Here is a 25,626-nt window from a genome sequence, read left to right on the forward strand (position 1 = left end):
CAAAAAATGAGTTACAGAATTCCACTACAGAGCTATTTTAGAAAATGAAGTTCTTTTTCTGGAGGACTTTTAAGTGCAATAGTAAATTGTGATTTTTTAAACGAAATTAATTTGTTAAATAATAACAATAATGATAATTGGTCTGTTCCTTTACTTTTAAAAATGGTAACAGTGGCAGAAAATGGCAAAAGTGGTAAACTGCTATCATATAAATTGTATGCTATTAAAAGTAAGGGAACTCTTTACAGGTTAAAAATGGTAAGAAATGGTAACCTCAGGCACGTAAAGGAACAGAGAAAATAATAACAATATTGAAAATAATAATGTCAATAACATTGAAAATGGCTTCCACTGTACAGCAAAATGTGTCCACCTAGCATTCAGTGTGCCCGGATTCGTTTCCCAGGTCAGACAACAATACATTTTCATTTCTTTTCCAATTATTTACTTATAATAATATTAAATGAACTGTGTTAAGTAATGCTGTTCGCAACAGAACACCATTGACCTTTTCGAAATATGTAACTCTTGAATGCCTAACGTTGAAGGCATCACTCCCACACAGTACATCTCATGTTCAGCGGGTCAATTTTCATTAGACTAAAGTGTCTGCTCTAAGTGTTAATTGTGTGTGGTTATGTACATTTTTTTGTTTGGGAGTATTGAATTGTGCTAGATTTTTCTTACCACAATTCCAAGGAATGACCCGTAAGATACACGTGTCACTGAGTGAAATACAATTCTTACATTTGATGGGAATTGCTTTGCAATAAGGATAAGATTTAAGATAAGAATTTAGTAATTTCAATTAAAGCAACAGTATAATCGCTTGAATAAAAATAATTTTTATTTATACTATTTTAAAAGTTCCAAAAACTTCGAATGTTTATCAACGAATTTTTTGAAAATATTGTATTTTTTAAAGCTAAATTTACTCGTTATTCAGTTTGGCGTCAAACTGTTTGAATTTGGATTTACAGTTCGACACAATGTTAACCGATATTCTACGTTGCTTCTCCAATTTTTAATGTCATTTTTGTGATATCATCTTCAACTTGGTCTTTCCATCGCAGTGAAGGCCTTCCCTTGGGTGTACATCGTCATATTTTACTATATCGATTTCGATCGTCTGGTACCACTCGTAGTGGATATGACACTCAGTGGTTCAGAATCGTTTTTTCCTGGTGAAAATTCTGTAACATTCGAACGGATTAAGACATTTTCATAATTCTATTTTGTTCGATAGATTATTTTGATTGTTTTAAATCCAAATAGGTCAAATTCGGTTAAGTACACGCAGAAAAATATGTGTTGGAAATATGTTTGGATCCAAACAAATATATGTTTGAGATTAGTAGTAAATCAAATGCCTAATACATTTTATAAGAAGTTTTATAATAAAATCAAAAAGGTGAATGGAAATATTTTATTGAACAAATAAGAAATCGCATTTAATATGGGTTGGTTTCGTGAAAACCAAAAAATCTAAGAATGTGAACTTTGACCGCGATTTATTTAAAAATCCCTTAAACGATTTTTTCTTGTTTTCGGATTATTTATCTATGAACATTGCTGTTTCAGAATCCGCAAAAAACTATCCAGTAGTGGAATTCTGTAACTTATTTTTTGACTTATCGACAAAAGTCGGTAAAATTACGGAATGAATACAAAATTCTGTATCGTTACCTAGAATTAGCTATTTTTTCTCCAGAAATTTGCAAAAATTACATATTTTCCAAAATTACGAAAAATTTTCGTTTTTATGAGAACGCCAAGCCAACACCTTCCAATATTTATACTCTCAGCATTTATGCTAACGAGGATATATACACTTTCATACGGGCAAAATGAGCCTCATCGTAATAAATGGTTTTAGACCCCAAGTAAGTTTGGACGAAGTTCGAAGATGGGCCATATCGGCAAGTCCTTCAGGCAAAAAAAATGTTCGGAAAAATTGTGCGAACGATAACTCTTAAAGGTAGTAACCGATTTGGTCCATAGTTAACACATCGTGCAATTTCTACCAGACATAGATGCGGTTCCCATTTTAGAAAATTTCAGTTTATGAGTTTATTAGTAAAAGTTTTTATCTACTGCCCCCTTACTGGGCAAGTCCATACTTTCTGAGAAAATAGCCCGAAGTTCTAAAAAATCCCTATGACTGTAGTGGTTGGAGCGCACGATAACTTTCGAACGGATATGCAGATTAGGTTCAACATTTGGGCATCGTAATATTTTGGCCGAACTTAGTTTAAGTTCGAAGTTCGGTCCACTCCCACGGCAGCGGGTTCTTACGTACCGGATTGACCCGAAACCAAAAGTATTTCGGCTAGCGGCTGCCAACCCAGCATTATATGCTGCTACAACAACAACAACTCATTTAGATACCTCCCCCCCAAAAGTTCAAAACTTTTCACTAAAATAGTGCACACGATAACACTCGTAGGTAGTAACCAATTAGGTCCATACTTTGCACATCGTTATATTTGTAACGGGTGCCACCCTGGTGCAATGGTATGTACAACCGCTTTGCAATCAGAAGGTCTGCGGTTCGATTCCCAGGCCAGGCAACATCAAATTTCCAACGGTGGCAAAATACCCTTCAGTAATGCTGGCGACATTTCCTGAGTATTTCAGCCATTTAAAACTTCTCTACAAGTGGTGTCGTAAGATACGCCGTTTGGACTCGGCGATATATCATTGAGCTAATATGAATCGGGGTGCACTCATTGATATGAGAGAAGTCTCCCTTGTCCCGCCAGGGATGTTTGTGGAACTTTATTATTATTATTATATTTCTACAAGACATAGATCAGTGTGGAAAATCGTCTATATATGCAAACTCCTTCGGGTACCTCTCACACAAAAATTTCTGAAAAATGCAGTTTAAGGCCTCGGTAGCAGTTTTTATGTTTGTTGTAACTACTTTTATTCCTTGCCATTACTAAAGAACAAGTTCATACTTCCTGAGAAAATAGCCAGAAAGCTTTCATGCTTTCAAACCAACTAAAATGACTCACTTCCAAAATGAAATATTTCGGTCCATTCCTTCAAGTACTCCTCCGCAACACTTTTTTTTGTCAGCAAATTCCAAAAAGGGTCACAAAATCTGTAATCCGTAGAATCAATATTGTCAATAGATGGATGTTTCAATTCACACATGCTGTCGGCAAAACCGACTGATACTTTTTTACCTGTTTCACCTAATTTTTTGGTTTGCTTAGTTTCAATTTGCATTAGGCGAGTTTACTTGGGGCAATTTTTCTCGTTCCTTTTTAAACTTGCCTCTTGCGTTTATAAAAGGCAATTCTGTTCTGACAAGTTTTGTTTTCAGAACAACGAAAATAATGTCAAATACGAAAAATATCAAAAAATTTGCCTGAGAATTGTCGGTACGAGCATTTTTTTCCATTTCCATTCCCCTTACGTGTCTCTTCTACAAACTGGGACTTGCCGCAAGTAAACTCGCCTAATGTAAATTGGGACTTAGTTTCAATATGATTACAATCGAATCCCATATAGAAATTAACAGCAACTTCATCTCAGTGAGGAATCCTCAACGTTATCTACAAGTAAGCTGCTCGGGTCAAGAGTACTCTGTAAGTGGAGCATGCACTTTGGCCACAAACAAGACGAGTTAGATGGGTTCAAACAGTGGCGATCAATTGTGATTATGCCACAAATGTGAATACTAGGTAAATGGCAGGTGTTTTAGTTCGACTACAGCAAATGTACGAAGAGAAAGGTCTCCCCACACCCAAGGTCATTAGTTGACAGCATCAGGTATTGGATAGCGTTGTCATGGAAGATGAGCTCCATGACTTGACCAAATCTCCAAACATCGATCACCTCTTTGTGCTGGATTTGCAATTATGCTCATTTGAATGCAGGTTCGCTAATGGTAAAACCAACAACAGTTTTATAAACATATATAACACAACGATATTGGTATTGGCTTAAATAAAACACAGATATTTTAGACGCAGGTTTCGTCGGTTTTCTTTTCCTGCTGCTTCTGTCGCAAGGTTTTGTAGATGACTAATGTTTAATAAGTAACGGGCTCATTTTATTTTCGGCATATGATTAGGCGCCGATAAATGCAGATAGTTGACGTATTGACTGGTATCGATATCGGTTTGCGATTTGCTCCAAACCTCGACTCAGGCGGCTGCATAGACGACAAGAAGTTTCTTTTCCTTCACTTCACTGAGAGGAGCGATATTCCTTTTGTTGCAGATCCCAAAAATTTCTAATGCACGCTGGAACTCCCGTGCCATTCTAGCTCTTCCTGTGTTTATTCTGAAGCCTGAAATCCGGAAAAGGTGGGGTATAATCTATTCGTTCACTTCTTACTCATGGCATGATTATTGGTTGAGTAGTCAATTGTTCCACGTTGAAGAAGAAGAACTATTTACAGCTCTAAATGACTACCCAAAGGTTCTCAAATGTCTCAAATTCTTGAAGACACACTGGAATCTCCAAATACGATTGCCCGAAGCAACCAGTGCTGTGTCGGTTTTGATGGAATTTTAATTAAGAAATGCTTAAGATGCTATCTTTCGAACAAAGATATTTTAAAGTCTCAGAATCACACTACGTCTTTCATATCACTGAAGTAAAAGTAAAATCGCTCTCGGAGGGAGAATCCCTTCTCCTACCTCTTCTGAAATTTTCGTTGGCAATCTTACTATTCGTACATACAAAATATTGTTTTTCGATTTCAAGCAGCATGTTTAAAACATTTTTAAGGCAAACTAAATTTAATTATAACTTTTAAATAAAATTTATTTACAAAAAAGCTATTACTGTTTTAAATTTATCTCTGCCTCCCTAAGGCGAATGTCAGTCGGAAACAAAAAAAAGTATTCACCACAATAATAGCAGTATGTATGTATGAACAATTCAAAACAAACAAAATTAAAACAGAGATAAAAATATATGTATGTGTTTCTTATCCTAAAAGAGATTAGAAATGCAGTTATAATAAAACAAAAAATAATAAAACAGATTATAACTAAGTTCATAAAACTGTTAACAGTTCAGTTAAAATAAAAACAACAACCTTGAAATTGAAAGCTAAGAAGATGGGGAAAAATAATAAAAATGATAAGCAAAATTCAACAGATAAAGTGCACAGCAATGAAGGGAAATTTTGGGAAGTGGCTTAACATCTGGAAATGAGAAACATAAACACTTTTATTATACGATTCACAGTAATGCAGAATTCCATTTCGACTGGCCAAAATCCAAATTTGTTGTCTTCACCAATCTATAAAAGTTGAAGGTAGTTCATCGTGTGGTGAAAACACTTTGCTATTTTAGAAAACAACTTTTTTGATAGACTCTAAAGAACATTAATATTCGCTTGAGATGTATTGAGAAAAAGGGTTTCCATCGCCAATGCGTTTGTATTACCAATTTTGATTATTTGGAGCCAAAGTTATGTTGATTTCAGTTGTGATTATAAGAAACTAACATCTTTAACCGAACCACCCCGCACCGAACTTCCACCTTCCGATCCACCCTCATATTCACCATGTTTCGAACTTCCACCCTCCGCACCAACCCGCACTGAACTTCCACCCTACGATCCAACCCGCTCGGAATTTCCACCCTCCGAACCACACCCTCCCATCCACCCCGCTCCGAACTTCTACATATCGAACCACTCTGCAACGAACCACCCTGCTCCGAACTTCCACCCTTCGATTCTCCAACCCTAGGTACTCATTTTGGAACCTTAAGACCCGACCACGCCCAATTTCTATCTCTGAAACTTCTGAGCCGATTTTGAAAATAGGCTGCATTTATGTCCCCTGGTGTTTGGTGAAAAAACCTATATAATTTGTGGAATTTCGGCGGAGCGTAGTTTGAAAATTAATTTGATAGACAATGGTGGTTGTGTCTCCGACCCGAGGGACTTATTTGTGGCTTTAAGACCCGGCTATGCCCACTTTTTTAAATGTGTTATATCTTCAAAACTTCTATGCTATAAATTTTGTTAAATTTCGGAGGTGGGGGTTATACCCTGCGTCCTATTTTTTAAATCTGCTATATATGCAAAATGTACAAACCATAAGACCCGACCACTCCTACTTTCTGAAATATGTTACAAATCAATGGAAATACCAGATGTTATGCATAGCGAAGCTTTGGTCTTATTGGAAAGCAAGTATTTAAATTAGAAGGCAACAAATCGATAGCTATAGCTTCATCAGGTATATAAGATGTACATTATAAGAAGGTGGAAGGACGACACAGTTGGCCCTTAAGCCACTGAACATTCATGTGAATGAAGCGCACATATGCAATATTAAATATAAGTTATCACCTGGAACGAATTAACAATGACACATAATAATTTAAGAAGCAATTCACCTTTAGATTTCAGATAAACACTTCCAGTTATACTATTCCAGCAGATGAAATAATTGCATGCCTCAAGTCATCAGCTTTTTGGCGGTATGTTAAAACTACATATCGACACAAACAAATCTGAAGATTTTTTATTTATAATCACTTGCAGATCCCGACTAATTAGCGATGCAATAAAAATACAATCGGTGACTTAAGGTAATATAAAACTGCTTCAAGGGCCAGCAACACGGACCGCGTCGGCTATTATTAGAATATAATTGTGTTTCCTTTGCTTTTTGGAATTCGTAAAAGACATTCGTATAATAAATAGGTGAATTGTGTGTCCATCATGACAACGTTCGAATTTTTATTGTTATGTTTATAGTTATGTCCTGACCAAAATTGCAGACTATTGAATATTATTATCTTCTACACAAGAAGGTAGAAAATCATTAACAAAATGGAAAATAATTATTTCTAATGGGAAATTCATTATATTGAAATTCAATATCAATTGTAATGAGTTTCGATGGTATTACAACTTGAGATGATGATTGTATATAAGTTAAAAAAAAAACAAGCGTTAAGTTATAACCTCCACCAAAAAAAAAAAAAAAAAAAAAACATATTAGTAGTACATATTACTGGTAGTTAGTTTAAAAATTTTGCTAAAACCCTCACTTAACCGAAAATCGCGAGCTACCGTTAAATCGGAAATATACCGAAATATGGACATATGTTGAAAATTTTTGGTGGAGAAATTGTGTGATCACTGGGAACCTAAAATGTCAAATTATAGATAGTTCGGCCAAAAAGTAGTTAAAATTCCCAAAATACCTTAAATCGGGAGGTACTGTTATATATATACGAAACATGGTCGTATGCTGAAAATTTTTAGTGGAGATACCGTTATATGGGGCTGTACCGAGATATGGGCATATGTTGAACATTTTTGGTGGAGATGTTTTTTGACCACTGTGAACCTCACATTTTAAGTTACAGATAGTTCGGTCAAAAAGTGTAGCTAAAATCCTCAAAATACCGAAATTCGGGAGGTACCGTCATATGGCAGCGATACCAAAACATGGACCTATATTGAGGGTCATACTAAAACATGGACATTAGGGTTATAACTTTTTGCACTTTTTTGCAAATATCAAAAATACCACCACATAGCCGTGTAGAGCATAGAAAACTATTATGAAATACGGCGTCAATTTTTCTCTATCGCGAAAAAAGTTTCCGCACCAAATGCATTGAAGTTCAGAAATGCATTTTTTAATTTTAGCTGTTATGACAACATATTTGCTTTTAATTAAAATTTTTATTTTTTTGTAATCTAATTTAAAATCATTATCAAAGCGTTCTGGACCAATTTGTTCTTAAATCGCGCCATTTCGGAGCATTTTAGGAATTTTTGACACTATTGCAATTTTTGTTTTTTCTTTATAAACTCGCGAATTTTATGTTTATATTTATTGTTCCTATTGGACAAGAGAATATGGTGTCATCTGCAACAAATTCGCGAAAGTTACAGACAGTTTTTATTGACTTTGCCTGTGAGAATTGTATTTTTTTCTATGAATATTTATTCAAACCAAGCAAATTTAAAATTTTAAGTAGAAAAAATATCAAAAGGGTTTTAGTAATTACAGTCGGCGCGGAAACTTTTTCCACCGAATCGATCTTAGAAACGCGTTTTCATTACTAGGACAAAATTCCCCACGTGGTACTGGTGTTGTATTTTTGTAAAAAACATATACGATTCTCACAGGCAAAGTCAATAAAAACAACCAGTATCTTTCGCGACTTCGTTGCAAATGACCCCATATTCTTTTGTCCGGTAGGTACAAAAAATATAAACATAAAATTCACGAGTTTATAAAGAAAAAGCAAAAATTGCAATAGGGTAAAAAATTCCTAAAATGCTCCGAAAAGGCGCGATTTGAGAACAAATTGGTCCAGAACGCTTTGATAATGATTTTAAATTAGATTACAAAAAAATAAAAATTTTAATTAAAAGCAAATATGTTGTCATAACAGCTAAAATTAAAAAATGCATTACTGAACTTCAATGCATTTGGTGCGGAAACTTTTTTCGCGATAGAGAAAAATTGACGCCGTATTTCATAATAGTTTTCCATGCTCTACGCGGCTATGTGGTGGTATTTTTTTGGTTATAGCCCTAATGGACATATATTGAGGGCCATACCCAAAAACGACCTATTTTTAGTGAAGAAGTTTAGTGACCACTGATAACCTCAAACGTCAAATTGCAGGTACTTCCGTCAAAAAGGTTGCTAAAATTTTTAAAATGTTTTGTGAGCACTGGACCTATGTTGACAATTTTTGATGGAGATGTTCTGTGACTACTGAAAACCTTAAGTGTTCAATTACAGGTAGTTCGGTCACAAACTGTAGCTAAAACCCTTAAAATACCAAAAATCGGTAGGTACCGTTATGCGGATGCTATACCAAAATATGGGTCAATTTTGACAATTTTTGGTGGAGATGTTTTGCGACCACTGAGAACCTTAAGTGTTAAAATGCAAGTAATTTGGTCACAAAATGTACCTAAAACCCTCAAAATACCGAAAATCGGGAGCTACCGTTATATGGACCTATGTAGGAAATTGTCGCGGGAGTAGTTTTATGACCACTGGGAACCGCAAACTTGAAATAAAAGGTATTTCCGTCAAAAACGGCATCTAAAATCCTCACAATACCAAAAATCGTACCTTCCAATGGGGGTTATACCAAAACATGATCTATGTTGAGAATTTTTGATGGAGATGGTTTATGACCTCTGGGAACCTCAAATTACAGGAAGTACGAGCTTCGGAAGGTACCGTTATATGGAGACTGTACCAAAACGTGGGGAGATATAGCCCATCTTCGAACTTGACCTCCCTATGGAATGGAAAAAAGACACTCGAGTGGTTTTAGCCCAGTTAAGATCCGGACAATACAGCTATCTCAGTTCGTATCTGGCTGCCCATCTAACCCTGATTGTTATACCCTCACATAATATGGAGTTGATTTAGCCATGTAAATCCGTCTGTCTGTCTGGCTGGAACGAACGATAACTCTCGAACGCATCAACCGATTCGGTCCAACATTTGGCTTTCGTAATATTTTGTGCAAACTTAGTTCAAGTTCAAAGATGGGTTAGATCACAACAGTTCGAAAATTTTCGCAAAAGTAGTGCGTACGATACATTTTGAAGGGACTAACCGATTAGGTCCATACTTTGCACATATTGAAATTTCTAGATGAGGTTCCAATTTGGACTCAATCGGTCCACTCCTTCGGGTACCTCGCACTAAAAATTACGGAAAAGTTCAATTTTGGACCTGCTCTCGAATCGCTTTGATTTTTGTTGTAACAACTTGTATTCCCTGCCCACCATGCGACGGTATAAGTTTCATCAGGGGCAAGTCCATACTTCCTGAGAAAATGGTGTGTAGCGGTTGGACCGTAATATAATTCTCGAACTATTCTGCCGATTCGGTACAAAATTTGACTTTCGTAATATTTTGTCCAAACTTATTTCAAATTCGAAGATAAACCATATCGGTTTACTGCTTCAGGTACCTCCAACACAAAAATTCAAAAATTTTCGGAATAATTGTGCGCACGATAACTCTTGAAGTGAGTGACCGATTTGGTCCATCCTAATATATCTACCAGATATAGATCAGGTTCGAATATGGACTTAATTGTCACTCTTTCGGGTACCTCCCACACAAAATTTCGGATAAGTTCACTTTACCTGCTCTCGAATCACTTTGCATTCGCTGCGTCAATTACGACGGTAATTTTTTTCAGGAGCTAGTCCATAATTCTTGAGAAAACAGTGCGAAAGGTGTAAAAACCCCTATGGCCATATGTAGTGGCTGGAGAGCACGATAACTCTCGAGCTGATCAACCGATTTCGTCCAAAATTTGGTCTTCGTCATGTTTTGTCAAAACTTAGTTTCAGTTCGAAGATGGCAAAATAGGTTTCCACCCAATATTTATAAAATTTCTCTAAAATAGTATGCACGATATCTCTTGAACGGGACAACCAATTTCGTCCAAACTTTGAAACTTCTAATATGTTGTCCAAATTTAGTTTAAATTCTAAAATGGCCCTTATCGGCCCTCTCTTTAGCGTACCTACCCCAGAAAAGTTCAGCATTTGTGTCTAAGTGCCGGTTAGGCACTGGTCTAAAAGTCATATGATGACCCACTGAAATGACTAGTGGACGCGAAATCTATCGAAAAGATATGACTCCCAAAATAAGATCCGCTTTCATAATGGACTATGTCGGTCCATTCCTTAAAGTACCTCATCCGTAACACTTTGGACTTTAATCCTAATCCAGATTTTTGTCGGCAAGTTCAAATGTCCAAAAAGGCCCACAAAATTCTGAAAAGGCCCTAAATACATTCGATATATTCGTTGATGAAAGTTTGAATTCAGATAGGCTGAGGGTTTATCTCTGTCGGCAAAGCCGACTGATACTTTTTACTTGTTTATGGATGCAGCCAGTCCAGGTTGCAGAATATTTCAATCTGGATACAGAGCAGCCAGATAACTGAATAAAATATACAAACGAAGATATTTGCTAAAACAACAATAAACAGTCACGGTGCTCTTGAAACAATTTTAAATGGAAGGTGCTTACACCTCGGAAGTTTTTGCGGATTCTGAAACTACAATGTTTATAGATGAGAAAAATCAAAAAAACAAAAAAATTCGCCGGAGCGCTTTTTAAATAAATCGCGATTTAAGTTGACATTTTTAGGTGTTGTTTAGGTTTTCACGATTTTTCTTAGAAACCCCAAGTCCTATCAAAAAGGGACTAAAAAAAATATTGTAGCTATGAAAATTCTCTACAAGAATGATCTTTATGGTATTCTCGGCAGTTTCACCGTTTTTGAGATATAGAAGTTCAAATTCGGACAATTCAAATTCAATTCAATTATGTATCGCCCCCTTATAAAACAATGTCATGACTGCAAATTCCCAACTTAAACTTATATATCTAAAAAAGTGTTACAACTAAGGATAAGTTACTTAAGCCAGTCTTGTAGAGAATTTTCACAGCTTTAAGATTTTCTCAGGTCCCATATCCATAAGGCTTACCGTATTCAAGCAAAATCGCGAAACCCTAACAAAAAAACCTAAAAATGTAAACTGAGATTCATTATCTCAAAAATGGTACAGGCTGGGAACAAATAATAAACGTCAATCCTATAGAGAATTTTCAATCCTACAACATTTTCTTTAGCTCCATTTCGATTCGAAGTCGTGAAAACCAAAAAAACACCTAAAAATGTGGATTTTGACCGCGATTTATTTAAAAATTCCTACAGCGATTTTTTCTTGTTTTTGGATTTTTCTCATCTATGAACACTGCTGTTTCAGAATTCACAAAAACTTTCCCTGTGTAAGCTGTTTTCTTCAAAAGTTAGTTAAGGCGCACCCTTCATGACATTGTTTTGTAAGGGGGCGATACAGTCAGTGCATTGTCCCAATTTGAACTTCTATAACTCAAAAATGGTAAGAACTACGAAAATACCATAAAGGTCGATCTTGTAGAGAATTTTCATAGCTACAATATTTTTTTAGCTTTATTTTGATAGGACTTGCGGTTTCTAAACAAAATCGTGAAAACCTAAACAACCCTTAAAAATGTCAACTTAAATCGCGATTTATTTAAAAAGCGCTCCGGCGATTTTTTTTTGTTTTTTGATTTTTCTTATCTACGAACATTGTAGTTTCAGAATCAGCAAAAACTTCCAAGGTGTAAGCACCTTCCATTTAAAATTGTTTCAAGGGCACCGTGCAGTCTAAATGAAATTATCATTCTTACAATGGAATACAAAGATAAGTTTCTTATTTCCAGGATAATCGCGGTAGGCTCAAAGCTGTACGGCGAAATAACTATAATATATTGTATTCACCCATCTGCTAAACTAAGTTATTACAGCTCTCACCCGCACTTGTCATTACCAACTGGTCTTTGTATTTGTCTTTATGGAGATGCGTATAAATTTTCCTTAATATAAAGCTATAATATTTTATACCGCCCCTGCACATAAGTATATTTTATGGCCTTCTGCTTTAATCTCACTTATATCTCATCTTAAATTTATTACATTTAATTTTTGATCTATCGCTTATCAGCGTGTGTGTATGTGTGAAGAATATACCACATAATCGTTTAAAATTAAGCCTTTAAAAATTGTTTGGTCTTTTTTTATTTTATCAAATAGCTTTGTTCATTTAAGTGGAAAATTGCAGTTTAAGACGAAAACAAACTTTGTCTGTCATATTTGTCTATTACTTTCGCTTTTCTATTAGCTTTGATTTATCAAACTCACACACACCCAAGCAAGACGAAGACGATGAAATAATTGCAAAGAAACCTGCCAACATAGTTTTGAAATTTAATCGCAAAACAAAGACTTTGTCACAAGACTTTGGCAAAGTCGTTTACCCTGAGGCTGCCATAGCGCAGCTATTGCTGTTGCAGTTTTTTTTCATCTAGCTTCGTTGTCAAATAAACAGACACAGGAGTAAACATAAATGTCATGTTTATCAGAAAACCCATCAGTGTCACTGTGTCACCACAATTTGTGATTATGAACATCACCATGATAACCAATATAAACAAAAACAACAATAACAAGAAAAACAACATCATCATCGAAAAAATAAATATGACAAACATGTATATGGTATGAAAGCGAATAACCACAAAATAAGAAAATATTTTTTTTTGCCCAAAATCGTGTATTTTATTGATATAAGGCATTTTTTCATAGTTAGTAACATATTGTTTGTTATACTCTGCACCACAAAGCAAGTGAAAGGCATACAGTTCATGTTTATCTGAGGTCAAATGTTAGTAAAACATCGTTATATTTGTCCCTAAATATCGTTCATAATGTTATCGTATTCGTAATCTGTGAATATTAAAGCTTTAAATCGAATTGCTCAAAGTATGCGGAAAGTGAATAAAAAATTCCCGGGAATAATTACTCATGCTCACACGGGCCCCCGTGGTGCGGTAGTAGTAAAGAATTTTATGTAAATATTTATTAAAAAATAACTTGCAAAGCTAGGATATTGGAATTTCAGGAAGTGTTGCACTACATAAAGGATATTAACACATATTTTTAAACAAAAAATTGCAGGATGTTTTTAAAGGAATTTTTTATTAGTATTAAATTTTTCTAGGACATTTTTGATGTCCTTGTTATCCTTGAATGTAATAAATGAACATTGTTATATAAATCCAATATTTTCCTCATTTATATGGCACCAACACTAGGGACGTACACAGGATTTCATTTCGGGGGGCCCAACTTGACCAAAAATCATGAAAATTTTGAATGTTATGTAGCGTTACGTAAAGCTATTTTAAAGGGTTTGTAAGTTGATTTTATACGATATATTGACACAACGTACATAAATTCAGTAGTATTTAGGGTACAATTTTATTTTTTACAGAGTATAAAATATAAGTTCTCGGATATATAGAATTGAAAAAACCACATCAAAGTTTTTAATTTTACAACCGCAGAGAATTGAATTGGAGATATTAATTTATCCACGGTTAAATGTGTTGGAAGGTATGCCTCGAAAAAGAAGAATAACTCGAATCCGCAAGTGCAGCTTGGACTTCTATATCTAGATATTGTGTCGATAACCTAAGAATAAAACATTATTTTTATACCCTCAGCATTTATGCTAACGAGGGTATATACACTTTCATACGGACAAAATGTGCCTCATCGAAATAATGGTTTTAGACCCCAAGTATGTTTGGACGAAATGTGTTTCAGACAAATTGGAGTCGATTGAGCAATATCCGTCCGTCTGTCTGTCTGGCTGGAGCGCATGATAACTCTCGAACGGATCAACCGATTCGGTCCAAAATTTGGCTTTCGTAATATTTTGTCCAACTTAGTTTAAGTTCGAAGATGGGTTATATCGGTCCACTCCTTCCGGTACCTCCTCCACAAAAGTTCGAAAATGTTCGGAAAATTTGTGCGCACTATAACTCTTGAAGGGAGTAACAGATTAAGCCCATATTTTGCAAATCGAGAAATGTCTACCAGACTTAGATGAGGATCCAATATGGACTCAATCGGTCCACTCCTTCGGGTACCTCCCACATAAAATTACGGATGAGTTCAGTTTAGGACCTGCTCTCGAATCGCTTTGATTTTTGTTTTAGCAACTTGTATTCACTGCCACCCATACGACGGTACAAGCTTCATCAGGGGCAAGTCCATACTTCCTGAGAAAATAGCCTGAATGTTGCACAAAACCCCTATAACACCATGTGAGGTGGTTGAAGCTCAAGATAACTCTCGAACGGATCTGCCGATTGGGGCCAAAATTTGGCCTTAGTAATATTTTGTCCAAACATAGTTTAAGTTCGAAGATAAGCCATATCGGTCCACTCCTTCAGGTACCTCCCCCACAAAACTTCAAAAATTTTCGGAAAAATTGTTCGTACGGTAAATTTTGAAGGGAGTGGCCGAATTGGTCCATACTTTACACATCCTAATATATCTACCAGATATAGATCAGGTTCAAATATGGACTATATTTGTCTACTTCATCCAGTACCTCCCAAACAAAATTTCGGATAAGTTCACTTTAGGACCTGCTATCGAATCACTTTGATTTTTGTTGATGCAACTTGCATTCGCTGCCTCAATTACGATGGTAAACGTTTTTTCAGGGCAAATCCACACTTCTTGAGCAAGCAGCCCGAAGGGTGTAAAAACCGTCTATGGCACCATAGTAGTGGCTGGAGATCCACTTCCATAATGGTCAATGTCGATCCATTCTTTTAAGTATTTCCTCCGCAAAACGTTTGCTCTTTAATCCTAATCAACATTTTTGTCGGTTCATACGCCCAAAATTTTGAAAACCACCTGAATACATACGTTTTTTGGGAAAATTTTTTTCAAATATACACAGGCTGAGGGTATATCTCTGTCGGCCAAGTCGACTTTTTTACTTGTTGGTCATAAAACGCCAAATTTGCTTCTTTACTAGAAGTGATAGAGTCTGTACAAGACAATTAAAAACTTCAGAAATTTAAAATCGGACGATACCGAATACGACTCATAGACTCCATATCCTTCTTGCAGTACTGTTTGAGACTGCAAAACTCATGTCTGGGGTATGCCAAATCATTCGGCAAACTCTTAGCTAAATCGTTTTGTCACTTTATTTGGAAAAAATTCCATGATTGTTGTTCCGGCTGTTACAGAAGAAGCATTATTTTTTTAATTTTACGAGTGGACTTTTAAACATTAAACACTTTGCTGGATTCAGTTCTTGCAACTTATTGGAGCTAGAGTTTAAATATTTCTTAAATTAAATGTATTGTTTCAAATGTTATATATTTTGACAAATAACAATCGATCCTTAAAGAACCCCACATAATTATTCGCTAATATTAAGCAAATCAATCAAGAAGGATCACTCTTGTCCAAAAGAGTTTTATATTTATCATAACTTGTAATCGGTTGGAAACGAACAAAAAAATCGTTAATTTTGATTTCTGAAAAAATTGACCAAAAGATATGTGCTCTCAGCCTGTGTGAATACACAATTCCAAATATTTTTCCCCAACAAATATGTATTCAGGAGCTTTTAGAATGTTATGGCCTATCTGGACGAAAAAAAAATGCTAATAAAAATATCGAAACTTTTGGAATATTTATCTTAACGATTGTGACGTTCGGAATACATGCATACGTTTGGCTAAAAAATTAATTTAAATCAAAGCGCAGAAGTGTTAAAATTTTGCGGAGAAAGTACCTGTAGAAATGGAGCGACATAGTCAATTTTGGAAATTGATCTTATCCTTTTAATAGTTAAGCCATCACAAGCCATTTTAGTTGATCATAGTAGTATTTTGAGCTTTGTCAGGAAGCTTGGACTTGCCCACGAAAAGTAGGATGCCGCAGTAAATAAGACTACAAGAGTAAAAAAAATTTCCAAAGTATCCTTGAATAGTTTTCAAACTGCACTTATGTTGAACGTTTAAAACGACCCTTTTCGCATTATTGGTTTTCCAGTCTTTAGCAATATTGTAGCCCGCCCTCAGGCAGCAGAACTTATATGTCATACAAAAAATCGATTAAATACAGACAATTTTACATAATTTCTGAAATTCTAGTCAATAGCTGCTAAACCATTGGGAGTTAAACCATGTTACCTTTACAGAAAATCTTCCAAAAAGTGCGCTTAACAATTCCTTGGAACATTCTGAAGATGTAAAATGCTTCCTTCATGTTGTTTCAGCAGTATTTTATTTCACTCTTTTTACATCATGTATATCAAACACCATTGACACGAATAGATTATTCTCATACTTGGCAATTCGTGGTGAATTATTGATATATTTATTACATGATCGTGGAAAAATATTCAAGTTACAAGATAGAGATAAAGATATTAGACAAGAAAGGCATGTTGAGATGAATTGTGTATCACATTCAAGCGAATATTTTTTTCAAAGATATCATTACGACAAATTTAAAAGTTTGGGAGATATGGTGCAAACTATATCAAAACTGTGGAACTTTTAGATATTGCATACATCTCATATCGCTAATGCAGTTTTTCGAGTCGATTTTTTGTAAAAATTTGGAATTGGTTTCCGAGATATAGCTTCGATTTGTTTGAGAAATTCAATATTTAGCCATTTTAATATGAGAACATAAAATCTTAGTTAGATCTGACTAAACAATACCCAAATAGTGTTTTTGTGGTTTGGGTCGGTACTTTCATAAAATGCTCGGTAGAAGTTGTTTGCACACGACTACCTTAAAAATGTTGGAAAGAGTTAGTTGATGATCGGCAAAAAAATCAAGTGGATTTGCGAAATATAGCAGATTTTAGCTGCTTTTGACGCAAACAAATTCATTTTACGTCATTTTCCCCCTACTGTCTGGCAAACAATTTGTCAAAAATAGCATAAAAAAATTTTGGTCAAGCCTCTGAGACAAATTTCTAATTGGCTTTTAAGATATTGTCAACGGAAAACCCCATCATAAATTTTATCCAATAGTCATTTTTTCATGCATTTCCATTGAGTGTAATACTTCGAAACCTCTATATAGCTCGAATAACATAGAGTATATTCATTACGGGTGGTGCAATGGTATGCACGCCCGCCTTGCACACAGAAGGTCGGGGGTTCGATTCCCCGGCCAAGCAACATCAAGCATTTTTCAACGGTGGCGAAATACCCCTCAGTAATGTTGGCGACATTTCCTGAGTATTTAAGCCTTGAAAAACTTCTCCACAAGTGGTGTCTTAAGACACGCCGTTCGGACTCGGCGATAAACAGTAGGTCCCATATCATTGAGCTAAATATGAATCGGGGTGCACTCATTGATATGAGAGAAGTCCCCCTTGTCCCGTATGGGATGTTGTGGAACAATGTGTGTGTGTGTGTTATATTCATTACGGAAGTCGTATATAATAGTGGATTGATATGACATGAAGAAGTAATTTAGAAACCATTAGAAGTTTCTCTCAAAAAGAGTATAGGTACAAACAAAAAATTTGAAAAAATGTCTCAAACAAACTTATGAATGATGCTCATTTTCTGAACAGAAACTTCAGAAAAATATGGGGGGGGCCGGTTCATGTGTAATTTTGGCTGTCGGACGGTGTAATAATCAAAATTAATTAGTCAGAACGGGATAATGGTACATTTAAAATAGTTTTTTTTGCAATGTTTACGATGTCGTTTTTTAGTTGTAAAATTGCGATGGACGTATGCGTTCCGTGAATATTATATTGTGGAATCTCTTCTATTTTTGATATATCGTAATGGTATTTAATTAAATGAAACAGGTTTATTATCTATAAATTATTTTAATTAAGATGTTTAGGGCTATGTATATATTACTTACTTAGCTGGCCCATTACATAACATTTGTCCCATAGACCGCATTAAGAAAAGATCTCCAATTCTCTCTGTTTAGTGTTTCGCTTTCTGGAATATCGCTCCTTGTCATCTCTTCATCCACTTGTTTGCACCATCTATTCTCATATTTATACGCCTTTTTAGCGGGCTCATCATCGCTCATTCTTATTAATATGTGGCCTAGCCAACGCACTCGCTGCATTTCGATACGTTTAACTATATTGATGTCGTTGTATAGCAGATACAACTCGTGGTTCATACGACGTCGATATTCACCGTCAACGCAGATCTTTACGTAGATCTTTCGAAGAATATTTCTCTCAAACACACCAAGCACTGCCTTGTCTGCTTGCGCAAGTACCCAGGCTTCGGAACCATACATCAGCACGGGTAGTATCAGTGTTTTGTAAAGCGTTATTTTTTGTTTGACGAGTTGTGGCTTTGTTTTTGAAGTGCTTACTTAAGCCAAAGTAGCATCTGTTGGCCAATAAATTCTTCTTTTTATTTCACAGCTGATGTCGTTTGTTGTGTTTACGGCGGTGCCTAGGTATACGAAGTTGTTTACTACCTCGAAATTATAGGATCCAACTGTTGGTCCGATCTCAATGAACGCATTGCGCGTCGACACCATCAACTTGGTCTTCTCGCCGTTTACCGCCAGACATACTTTAGCAGATTCGCCTTCGATCATCATAAAGGTATCGTTTACTTCTTTTACTGATCGTCCTATGATGTCTATATCATCAGCATAAGCAAGTAACATGTGGCTATTGGTGTAGATTGTGCCACTTCTTTTGACGTTTGCCTCACGTATAACCTTTTCCAGCAGGATGTTGAAGAGATTACACGAAAGGCTGTCTCCTTGCCTGAAACCTCTTTTGGTACAACACTCTTCGGAGAGGTTCTCTCCTATTTTAACTGAAGATCTTGTGTCGGTTAGAGTCATTTTACAAAGCTGAATGAGCTTTGCGTGGATACCAAATTCAGACATGGCTTGGAATACCTTTGAACGTAGCGGGCTGCCGAAGGCACGTTTATAATCAACAAAAAGGTAGTAGGTAAATATCTCGTCAATGGTGGACTTGCCAGGTCTAAGGCCGCATTGGTATGGTCCAATTATTTCGTTGACGATGGGCTTTAGTCGTTCGCACTATATCCCTGACACTATCTTGTAGGCGGTAGGGAGAAGACTTATGCCCCTATAGTTGGAGCATAATGTCTTATCTCCTTTTTTGTGGACGGGGCGCAGAATGCTCAGGTTCCAATCGCCGAGTACGAGTTTTTCCTGCCAGATGGAGCTAACTAGCTGATGCATACACCTTATCAGCGCGTCGTCTCCGGTTTTAAACAGCTCGACCATCAGCTCCTACTGCCTTATTATTCTTCAGCCGGTTTATTGTTGTCTGCCTCATCTTGGCCGGGTGGTATACTTTCAATACCATCTTCTGGGATTGGATCTGTGGTATCTTCGTCGACTTCGCTACTATTGGATACCAACAGTTTGGAAAAATGTTCTTTCCATATCCTTAGCACACTATTTGTATCTGTTACCAGATTAGCTTGCTGGTCCCTACAGGAGGAGGTGTCAGTTCCAAAGCCATCAGTTTGATGTTTCACTCTTTGGTAGAATTTTCGGACTTCATTCTGTCACCTGTACATCTCGATTTGTCAACACTCCCGCTTTTCCATCTCTCTTTTTTTTTGCGGAAAAGACGTTTCTCCTCTCTTCTTTTCTGCCCTTTATGCCGCATTTTACTCTTCGGTAGCAGCACGACACTCCTGGTCATACCATGGATTCCTTGGTGGAGGTGTCTGGTATCCAAGTACTGATTTTGCGGCTGTTTGCATGGAGTGTGCACTGTTTTGCCATTGTCCTGATATGCTATCGGGAAGAGAAGTGCTTTGATTAAGCAGTTGGGCCAGTTGAGTGGAATATGCTGTGGCTATGTTGTGATTGCACCTTACCGATGTCCAACTTCCGATTTGTGTCTGATCGCACTTTGTTTGCTACGTTTAATCTGGTACGTACCTTTGCTGCAACAAGGTAGTGGTCCGAGTCTATGTTTGCACCTCGGAACGATCGTATATCCACCACGCTTGATGCATCTATCGCAACGTGATCAATTTGATTTCTTGTTCTTTGATCTGGCGACAGCCAGGTGCCCTTATGAATATCGAGATGCTTAAATCTGGTACTGCTAACTACCATCATTCTTGCAGCTGCAAAGTCTATCAGCCTCATATCATTATCAGATGTTTCAGTATGGAGACTGAATTTCCCGACTGTAGGGTCAAAGATATTTTCCTTTCCAAATTTGGCATTAACAGCGCCTAGTATATATTTTAATGTCATGGGCAGGGCAACGGTCATAAGTTTCTTCTAAGCGCTCGTAAAATATACATACACTGTGTGTAATTTTTTGTGTCATGGAAAATTAACCACATTCTGACACCGCAGCGTGATAGAAGACGAAAAATGAGAAGACACATGTCTCGGCGTTTTTCCCTGTTACTTCGAAGTTAGCGGTTATGGGCCCCCAATGACCTGAGGTCTTGATGTCAAAAAGGACCACTTTGTCAGGCTCATATCTTCTAAAGCGCTAAGAATTTTGGTTTACTCGTGGAGGCAAAGTTGTAGCTCTCATCTTAAAGAATAATAATTGTGAAGACATAAAATCCATTCAACCTTATCTTCAAGGTCAAAATCGTTAGGGTCAAGTTTCCGTTATGATTTTTTCTCAGATTTTGGCCTACATATATCAAACCGATCAAAACTGAATCAAACAACCAACTACAAAAATGTACCTTAGATCTCGATAAACAACTTTCTAGAACATACGAACCCTGTAGAAATGGTTCCTAAAGGTCAAAATAGCAAAACAAATGCAATTTTTATTTTCTTTTTTCGGTTTCTGCTCCATAGAAATTAAACCATTCAAAATTCAAGAAAACATAAAACCACAATAATGTAGCGAATATATCAGTATACAACTTTTTGGAACATAGATCCCACTACGAACTGTTCTTAAAGGTCAACATAGCAAACAAGTGAGCAAAGGTTATAGTCGGGACGGGGCCGACTATGTGATACCCTACACCACTACCCCTGTACATAAGCTTTTCACTGGTAAACATTTCTTTTAGGGAATATAACCTGACTACCACCAAACATCATATGCCTCTTTCTCTCTGGGACCAACTTAAGCAACCAAAATTTCGTGACCATCCGATCAAAATTACGACCTGAAACGTGATTGCAAAAAAAGGAAGAATTGGATGCATTACTGACTGTTGTGGTATCTCCCTTGTTCTCCAAATAAGTTATTTCGATGCGTTACAAACTTTTTGGGCAAAACCAACTTATAATACCCTCCCCACATAGTGGTGTAGGGTATAAAAACTTTAGAAAATATTCGATTTTTATACTGTTTTCTCTGATTCTGGTCCATAGATACCGAACCGTTCCAAATTCAAGAATACAAGCAACTACAAAAATGTACCTAAGATCTGAGTTAACAACTTCCTAGAACATATGAACATTTTAAGAACGGTCCTTCATGTTCAAAATTCACTAACAATTATATTATGGCTAATGCTCAGGTCTGGAAATAACAAACTGTTTAACACTCTAGAAAATTTTAAAGGTTTGTTATTTACGGACCTGATCAGGAAAGAATGAGTAAAGCCAATGGAATTTTGAGCTTAAAGGGCCGCTCCTAGAATGTTCATATGTTCTAGGAAGTTGTTAACTGAGATCATAGGTACATTTTTGTAGTTGCTTGTATTCTTGAATTTTGAACGGTTCGGTATCTATGGACCAGAATCGGAGAAAAAATTATAAAAATCGAATATTTTCTAAGGTTTTTTGCTATGTTGACCTTTAAGAACAGTTCGTGGTGGGATCTATGTTCCACAAAGTTGTATACTGATATATTCGCTACATTATTGTGGTTGTATGTTTTCTTGAATTTTGAATGGTTTAATTTCTATGGAGGAAAAACCCGAAAAAAGAAAATAAAAATTGCATTTGTTTGCTATTTTGACCTTTAGGAACCATCTCTACAGGGTTCGTATGTTCTAGAAAGTTGTTTATCGAGATCTAAGGTACATTTTTGTAGTTGGTTGTTTGATTCAGTTTTGATCGGTTTGATATCTGTAGGCCAAAATCTGAGAAAAATTCATAACGGAAACTTGACCTTAACGATTTTGACCTTGAAGATAAGGTTGAATGGATTTTATGTCTTCACAATTAAAGGTCAAAATGATCCTTTTTGACATCAAGGCCTCAGGTCTTTGGGGGCCAATAACCGCGAAATTCGAAGTAACAGGGAAAAACGCCGAGACGTGTGTCTTCTTATTTTTCGTCTTCTATCACGCTGCGGTGTCAGAATGTAGTTAATTTTTTTCGTGTCGCACAGTGATATCTTCGGTCTGTTCGTCCTTGTCTTCAGTGGGAGCATGAGCGCAAATAAAGCTGATGTTGAAGAATTTTGCTTTTAATCGAATTGCAGCGAGTCTTCTATTCACTGGGGTGTAGCTGGAGACTAGGTGTTTTAACCTCCGACCAACTAAAAATCCGCAACCAAACTCATGGTTTGTGTCATGGCAGCTATAATACAGTGCGTCACCTTTAGGTGTTGTTGTGACGCCTTTCCCGTTCCATCGTATTTCCTGTATGGCAGTAATGTCGGCCTTGTACTTTTCAGAATCTGCCAATGCGTAAACTGCACCTTCGCTATAAAGAGTGCGAACATTCCAGGTGCAGATTCGCAGATCATGGCCCTTAAAACGTTTGCGGGGTTCGTCAACTTTAGAGGGGTTTGTTTTTCTTTTCCTTCGTTTTTTCATAGTAGGCTGTTTTTTCTAGGCGAGGGTTACTAACCCGACGCCCAAACCCAAGTTTTTAACGTTTTTATGGGTGAACGCGCGGCACATGTTAGCTCACTACCTTTAACAGGTGTTAAAGGCAGTTCCCCAGGTGACACTACGGGGAGGTCAGTGTCCACTTGAGATGAAATAGGGACCAAGATAAATCCTTTGCTTTGCCATGTTAAAGCCGTCAGGACCGTTCCTTGGTATCTTCCATCGCCAACGTCACCTAAATCTAATGTAATTTTATTATGATATAAATGATATATATGTAATGATATGATGATAAATTTAGTGAGAAACAAAAGCTTATATTGACTTCAAAAGTTTGTCAATAAAATTCATATAGAACATTCTTTCAAATGACTTTGTGTGTGAGCTTTTTTATCGAATCACCTTATAATGAAGAGTTTATCTAATCTTAGGTAAAAACTCATCAAAATATGATACAGGGATACGAGTCATAATCCTAGTGTATAGACTAAAGACTTAGAGTATAAAAACACTTGGACAAGTCAAAAACTAAAACCAAAAAACAAATTCTGAATCACAGATATTGGTGCAGCTCATAGTGCGACACGGGCACCTACCTCCTGTAGAGAAGTCTCGTATAGTCGAATTACTCTGAACATATGCCTATCATTTACCTGTCATATATTGCAACAGCCGTGATTTTCTTGTCAGGGATCGGACACTGTGTGCAGAGCCGGCAAGCTGGCCACTGCACCACGGTGTCACCCAATATAAATAAATATCACATGTGTTTTGTTTTAATAAATGAAACAAATCAAAATTATAACACAAAGCATACGTTTTGCCAACTCATATTGCGGCATTTTATCTCACGAAAATATAACAACAACAATCAGAAAATCTTTGAACTAAAGTAGAATAGAATGTATTATCTCGCTGCTCATATCATTTCACAAAGATATCAAAATTTCTTGTTTGTTGTTCATCTTTAGATTTATCCGCCGCGGCCACCACCACCACCACCAATATCACCCACTTCCATAGATTCGAGTTGCTATTACGTTTTATAATTAAGACAATAACAACAAAATAAAATATTTAAGTTTGTTGTTGTTTTTTTTTTACCGCTGCTACTGATGACGTTGCCTCCTCAGCCCCGAGTATGTGTCAGACAAGACAGACAGTGTAATTACTCGCACTTGTGCCACTGCAGTAATAAACATCGTTTTGCTATCGCAGGTTGTCCGCCGTCTTTTTTTGTTGCTTCTTTGTTTTTTTTTTCGGATTGTTTGTGGACCCAAATTTTAATCCATTCTTGGTTAATTGTTCTTGGAAAAAAACATGTTCAGTTCTTTTTACAGTTAAATATTTGAAAAGTAAAAGTTATTTTTCGTGCCTTTCGTTGATGTGTAGGTGGTGTTATTTGTGTCTCCAATAACGAATATTTCAATAAAAAATTGAAAAGTGTCAAACTATAACAAAAAAGTTATACAAACAAAACCCCAAAATATTCTATAATCATTTCCAAAGAAATTTAAGCTATTTGAAAAGTCAGGCCAAGGCCAGTTATTAGCAATACATCAGCTCCCATGATGATCCATAATGAATCGATTAAAAAGTTTGTCCAAATTTCATTGTAAACTCTTTGCAACGACGAGTACGACGACGATGATGCTGCTGATAAATTGAATTTATAGTGCGCGGGAAATTTTTCTATTGAGTTCATAATTAATTGATCCAAAGTTTCAAAGTGCCAAAAAAGAGCAACACAAATAAAACACAGAAAAGGGAAAGAAGAAGAAGAAAAATAATAACATCAATAGAGTGAAGTGTTTATAACGAAATATTGCGAATTAATTAATTAGTCGTGTTAAAATATTTGAAAAATGTTGAATGCTTAGCAGCAGTCATTCATTCAATTCAAGTTATTCATTCAGTGGCACGCTTATCCTCCGCATTGTGCAATAGTTTGTAAACCTGTTCGTTGCAGTCATTTATTAAGTGTTGCAAAAATTATTTTTAATAAAATATATTAATTAAATTTATCTTGTAATGAATATTCAATTATTGTAATTGAAGAATACAACAACGACAATAGTGTATGAAGTAACAAAACGCTTGAAATTTATTACCAACAATTTTGTATTTATGAAGGTTAGTATTGGAATATATTTAATATATTGAGCTATAAGTGAATCAAGTTACAAAGCAACAGAAATGTAAAATCAGCCCATGAAAGAACAAAAAAAAATAATTCCCTTAGGCGAGAAAAAATTTAACTGATATAATTTACCAGTCTTCGTACTATGGACACGATTAAGACTAGTAACACGATCAACATTTTCTTTTTGTATATTTTATAATTTATACTTTATATTTTTTATTTTATATTTTTGTATTTTATATTTTTGTATTTTATATTTTTGTATTTTATATTTTGTGTTTTTGATTTTATATTTCATGTTTT

At 36.0% G+C, this 25,626-nt stretch overlaps 1 protein-coding gene across 3 annotated transcripts in view; it reads left to right on the top strand.

Annotated features, from left to right (window-relative positions):
- Nucleotides 1-25,626, top strand: part of CapaR (Capability receptor) — a 325,413-nt gene that overhangs the window by 190,537 nt on the left and 109,250 nt on the right. The window contains exon 1 of one of the 3 annotated variants that reach the window (XM_073981518.1): nucleotides 24,052-25,313. The exons of the other annotated variants lie outside the window; for them this stretch is intronic. The gene's annotated coding sequence lies outside the window, so the exon portion shown is untranslated. Of the gene's footprint in view, nucleotides 1-24,051; nucleotides 25,314-25,626 lie in introns of those variants that run through there. 3 annotated transcript variants of the gene reach the window in all.

Source organism: Musca autumnalis, unplaced genomic scaffold, assembly GCF_047663935.1.
Source record: "Musca autumnalis isolate F117 unplaced genomic scaffold, ASM4766393v1 scaffold_4, whole genome shotgun sequence".
NCBI lineage: Eukaryota > Metazoa > Arthropoda > Insecta > Diptera > Muscidae > Musca > Musca autumnalis.